This window comes from Quercus suber, unplaced genomic scaffold, assembly GCF_002906115.3.
Source record: "Quercus suber isolate HL8 unplaced genomic scaffold, Cork oak 2.0 scaffold_93, whole genome shotgun sequence".
Taxonomy (NCBI): domain Eukaryota; kingdom Viridiplantae; phylum Streptophyta; class Magnoliopsida; order Fagales; family Fagaceae; genus Quercus; species Quercus suber.
Genome location: NW_027069558.1, coordinates 446,576 through 452,700, shown reverse-complemented (window position 1 = coordinate 452,700; position 6,125 = coordinate 446,576). Strand labels below are relative to the sequence as shown.

Below are 6,125 nucleotides of genomic sequence, written 5' to 3'. Positions count from 1 at the left end.
AACCTAAAACTGAACCAAATAGGACTGACTAGGCTGGTTTGTGCCTTTTTTTTTTAGTAACATTTTTGCACTGATCAATGTTGCATCTTTATACTAGTTCAATGAAAAATGTCGTTGATCAACGCTGCATCTTTATGATTATTAATTATGAAATTGTCTTATTTTTATTTTTATTATTTTTGGTGCCTCCCAAGTACACCATATGTGGTGTACTTGGTGGTGCTCTCTAGTCTTTTAATAATTTTTTACTTATTAAAAAAAAAAAAAGTTGTATGGATTGTTGTATTTTATTTTCTTTGTTCAGTGTATTTCATATTTTGTACACACGCTGTTGGCTGAATGCTAGATGCAGTTGATGCGGTCTCCTAAGGCCGCAAGTAAAAGAAAGGCCTCCAAATTTTAACCAATATGGTTATTTATAACCAATAAATAAAATTATATTTTTTCTCAAATGAAAACAAACAAAAAAGAGAGAGAAATGTTATGTCTACAATATTTTTTACAACAAATTCTAAGTAGCAAGTTGTTATAACTTGTTATTGATGGCCAAAAAAAAAAAATTATAGTGGTTGGTTCAAATAGAAAACAAGAAGTAACTTTACACCGAGCATTTGTTGTGAAAAATATTGTAAATGTTGCACTTCTCAAAAAGAAAAGGAAAAAAGGAAAAGGAAAAGAAAAGAGCAATTCACATTTTTCATAATAGTTGAGTTAGCAAACTTTTATTAACTCAACTAGGTCCACCATTAATATCACTATTTTTCTTATCACTATCAATCTGTCGCATCAACAAATATGAAAAGTTTTGCCAAATTTTTTGTCTATAAAATTTCTAAAATAAATTATACGCGGTTCATGTTAATTAGTAGTAATTTTGCATCTAAAACAAGATAATCAGTTTTCGCCTTAAACCCCCAAATGCATCAAGCCACTCCTACACACACACGTTGTTTCGTTGCTTTTGCGTGTCTTAGATGCTAGGCTGTACTGAAACTCATGTGAAGTTACTGTAGTCCTTATTAATTGTGCAATCATGATATGCATGGTTTCAGTGGATTGCAGAAACACTGGATGTTGAGATCAAGCATTGGGCTTCAGGGAAAGAGGGGAATTTGCGTGCTTTGCTCTCAACTCTGCAATATGTATGTTTTTGTGATCTATATTCCATTTATCTGACATCAATTAATGCCAAGTGGTATCTTGGGTTGCCTTCTCTTTGTACTTTATATGCGTGTGAGTGCGCGCACACTTTGTTCTTGGCTTTGCAATATGTATGATTTTTGTATTATATATATATATATATTATATATATGTATGTATGTATGTATATTTCATTATTTGATAATATATGTTTTCATTATCTATATTCCTTCATGCGCTCTTTTATGCCTCTCATATGACATCAATTGATTACCTAGAAGTATTTTGGCCTGCTTCCTCTTAATACAGCAAGTGTTTATGTAACACATAGGCGCAACACTGTTTTTTTCCTTCAAAATTCCTTGGCCAAGTTGCCCGCTTGCTCAAATTGCAAATTCTGTCACCCTCAGCTTGCTACCGTTTGAATTGATTAACAAAGTGCTTACTAGCTACTTGTCATTCACCTTCTTATTGTTTTAGTGTTTGATGCAAATGAAAATTTGTGATCTATGTATAAAATGAACTCATCATGTTGAATTTTGGGATTTGATTTGTTGAATGTTCTATATCCCTCTAGCTACCTAAGATGAGTTTAAGACAATAAAACAAATCTCTTTCAAAGCTTATATGCCTTACCTATGGTGATCTGCCCATGGTAGTTAGTTGATAGTCATACGATCAGTGAGAATGATATTAAAATAGATATGGAATTTTGCATGTATGCCTGAAGGGAGATTTAGTCCTAGTGAATGTCCATGCTGTTGGTTTCATTGGAAGTTATAGAGCCTTTTATAGCGAATTTCCCCCCGTTCTTACCATCTCACTCTCTATCGTGTGGTGTAGGCCCTGAATATTGTGATAGCAAGGATTAGCTGAAGACCTCTGATACACCTAAGATTATTATTTCTAATATTCTAATTTGTGGACAATACCATTAATTTTAGTGGGGTCACATCTAGAGAAACTTAGATAACCTGAGTGTTTCCTTCTTTTCTTTGAGTTTCTTTTGGCCTAAACACCTGTTCGGTAAAGAGTTATGGTATTTGATTGTGGTGGTTCAAGGTGTTGGGGAGATTGCTGATACATTTTTTATTATAAATGCCGATACATTATGTTGTAAGGTAAGCACTCTTCAAATGACTTTTTTGGGCTTACCAATAGGCTCTATTTATGAGATGGGCAGGCTAAAAGGAAATCTACTGTCAAAAGTGTATGTTACTTTTACTATGTGAACCGGTTTGCTTACTCGTTTGTGTCTTTTGTTACTATGCCTTAGTCTGTTGCTGGTGGAGTTGATATACCAAAGAGGACTTTCTTTGTGCGGGCCTTGGGGCATGATTTCAAATATCACTTGGTTCGAACGTGTATGTCACTTTTACTACATAAACCAACTTGCTTACTTGTTTGTGTCTTTTGTTACTATGCCATGGACTGTCACTAGTGTAGTTGATATACCAAAGAGGACTTTCTTTGTGGGGGCCTTGCTTGTTCTCTTCTCAAGTTGGAGGTTTAGGAGTTAGGAAGGTTAGTATTATCTATCTAATAAATTTTGGGGAAATGAGAACGGATTTATGAAATAAAAAGTTGATACTTTGTAGGCGTTTGGTGAGATTAAAATTAAGGGGTTGGTGTGCAATCATTGATTTTTAGTGAATTTAGCAAACCTTTGTTTAGGTATGTTAAGACTACTTCCAAATGTTGTAGATTGGTGGTTTATGTGCAAATCCAATAGGTAGTGTGGATTATCTTCTTAATCAGATTCTTTCTCACCCTCTTTATATTCATGAATCAATTTTGATAAGTGATTTGAATTTAAAATCTGAAGTAAAAAACTTTTGTTTCTTTTTATTTTTGATGTGGCTGTTGCATTATCTGAATACAATGTTATAATTGATATCTGTGTTTGTGATGGGCTGATCTATTTTCTGTTTCTCTGTTATTCTTGATATGATTGAGCAATTCGATGGGCCATAACTTTTTTCATTGGTTGACTTGAGGTCTTCTTATATCCTGTTGGTGTAAGTATGAGTTTATTCTCATTTACGTACTAAATCTACGGCTGTTTAATAATTTATGAGACTTTGTTATGACTGGGATATGTTGTTTATATTCCTTAAGAGTATGTTACAGTAATTGATTAAGAACGTTATGACCATTTTCTGGATGTATAATTTCTAATTTACTGCAGTTTGTGAGTTTAGAAGAGTTCTAGGAAGAGTTTAAGGATATCAATCAAGAGAAGCAGATTTCAAAGTTGCATAAAATTTTGGCCCTCCATCTTCTCAAAAGTATAATTCTTAAACCCTTTCAATGTGACAATTAGTTTCACTTGATTTAATTGTTTGGATTCCCAACATAGCTTTGCCATGCATATCAATATTGGTCGTAACTAAAGTTATATTTTATCTTTGTCATATGAATCTCTAACTTTTAACTCAACTCAATTTATCCGAGTCTTAATCCAAATTGATTGAGGACACTATATGAATCTTTATTCCAATTAGTTCTGGTTGGATTTTTAATGAATACTAAAACTCTGCCTTTGTTGTTCTCAATATCTTCCTATGAATAGGTTGTGGTTAGTTTGGCAGTTTCTACCATCATTAATCCAAGTTTATCTTTATTCCATGATGATCTGTTCAATTTCAAGATTTGTATTTCATTTTGAGAGTTTTAAAAAATACAACTTTTAAGAGTTGAAAATTCCATCAGTTTATGTGAATCTGAAAACTAGAACTTCTATTTTTCTAATGCCCCATTTGTTAGGATTAGTGCCCTAAAATCCTATTGTATGATACCATATATGTTATTATGTATGAAATTATGTATGGCTTAATGTTGTGATTAATAAAGTTGCTTTATTAATATCTAAAATAATGTTAATATGAATATTTGGACATTATCATTTAGTTCATGAGATGCATAGTATGTGATTTATGTGAAAGTCACGGAAGATATAAATCACAAGTTCTTTGTAAACTCAGAATTCTAGTTCGTAGTCGGTGATGAAATTAGGCCTTTCATCTGTGAAGATTATAACATATCAACTAAGATGATTTGTCTTGATCATGGAAGTAGAGACTTCTAGCTAATATGTTGATATGTTTTAAGAGTTAAAACATATTGAATTAGACCGCTGTGAGATTTATTATTCTCCTAACGACCATCAAATGAATAATAAATCTCACGACTTTTATTTACATGAACTCTTAATCCTGAGAGAATAATGGACTTGATCATGAAGTGTATGTTGCTTTGATATATCAGAAGTGAGATTTAAAATTACGGTCAAAACCTCAGTATGTCAGGCAGGCACATTTAGTGTTGATGGAACATTTATTCTCAAGATGAAATTCATAGTCTTTTAACAGAGATACAAAATATTCTCTTAAGATAAGTTTAATGTGTTTGTTATTTAGAATGTTAAGCCTAACTACTTTAGTAAATAGTTACTAAAGTATATATTTATGAAATTGGATTTCATAAATATATGATGAATAATTTAAAGGATTAAACCGGGTACTCAATGATTAAGGTGTAGTAATTAACAAAGTGACAGTCTATATTCATGACTTTGTATTATTACGAATATTTTATAAATAGACGACCACTTTGTTAATTACTATACCTTAATCCTCGAGTACCCGATTTAATAAGGCTTAGAATGCAATTATATCGTAGTATAAAATATAATTAATGGTAATTTTGGACTTGTCAATAGTTGATAGAAAAGCCCAAGGCTTGTTGGAGCTAGTGTCTTATTTGTTCCCTTTTGGTCCCACTCCAAGTCACATACTAAAGCTCAATTGGAAAGGTTCAAAAGGCTAGCCCAATTAGATAATCAATTATAAGAAGAGAAACATATAGAATTTTTGCAAAAAACAAGAAATGGTTTGTATGTGAGGGTTAGACACTCTCTAATTCTCTCTTGAACAAATTTAAAAAATTTATATAACTGATTGAGAGACCACACTTCTTGGGCATTAGTGAAATTGGAGTGAAGATTAAAAGTATTCCCAAGTACTTCTAATCTTTGTTTTGAAATTCACCACACCAAGGTATACTCTCTTGTTCTTATATTCTGAAATTTACGTAGTATATGTATTCAATTGCGAATGAAGTAGATCCGTTAATTTTCCGCTGCTTTTGTTTTGTATGTGATACAAACATGTATTATTCCAACACCCTTCATGAATGTAATAATTTTAAAGGGCTTTACATACGTGGAACCAACTATATGTTTCATGTGTTATACATAGTGTCAAGTCAATGATTACTCTCCATGTCTTAGGAGTATATCTTTAGTGGCAGATAATTATCTAACAAGATGAAAGCATGTGCATCCTTAGAAGTAATTGACAACAATGACGAAATACTAGACCCAAAGGACTCATCAGACTAATGGGAACTTGTGATTGAAGCATCTTCTAATCTCTTGGAATGGCCTTGAGAAATCATTCATTGCCCAACACTCTCAGTATGCTATTAAAGATGATGTGTATAATAGTTTATTAGTTTCAGAATTCTTCACTTAAAATACTAAGTTCCTTTAGGTTAATGTGAAAGTGTCTCCATAAACTTCAAGAATGAAGAATTTAGTGATTTGGAAAGGTAATTGAATTTTGTTTTGATATTTGTGTTTTGGTATAATACAGATTTTGTAATAATTGGTTCTTTAAAGTCTATGTGCATGGTTATGAGTTTTTTTACTTATTTATTTTGAAAAAAACCTATAGCCCCGTTTATAGGCTATAGCGAAATATATATATATATATATATAAATCAATCCACATTTGTTAACGTTGCTAATGTACACCCTATAGCTGCGTTTTAAAAATGCGGCTATAGGTCTCTACAACCTATAGTCATGTTTGAAAAAACACGATTATAGATCTGTCTGTTTATTGTTACAATGTATAGGTCATGCTTAAAAACGTGGCTATAGACCAAATGGACCTATAGCCACGTTTGCATTTTTAAAACGC

General features: G+C 32.0%; 1 long non-coding RNA gene across 1 annotated transcript; it reads left to right on the top strand.

Annotated features, from left to right (window-relative positions):
• Positions 1-2,390: 2,390 nt before the first annotated feature.
• LOC136067966 (uncharacterized) lies at positions 2,391-5,773 on the top strand. The gene is made up of 2 exons (XR_010629355.1): positions 2,391-3,428; positions 5,446-5,773. It is a non-coding gene; the product is annotated as an uncharacterized LOC136067966 (long non-coding RNA).
• Positions 5,774-6,125: the final 352 nt, after the last annotated feature.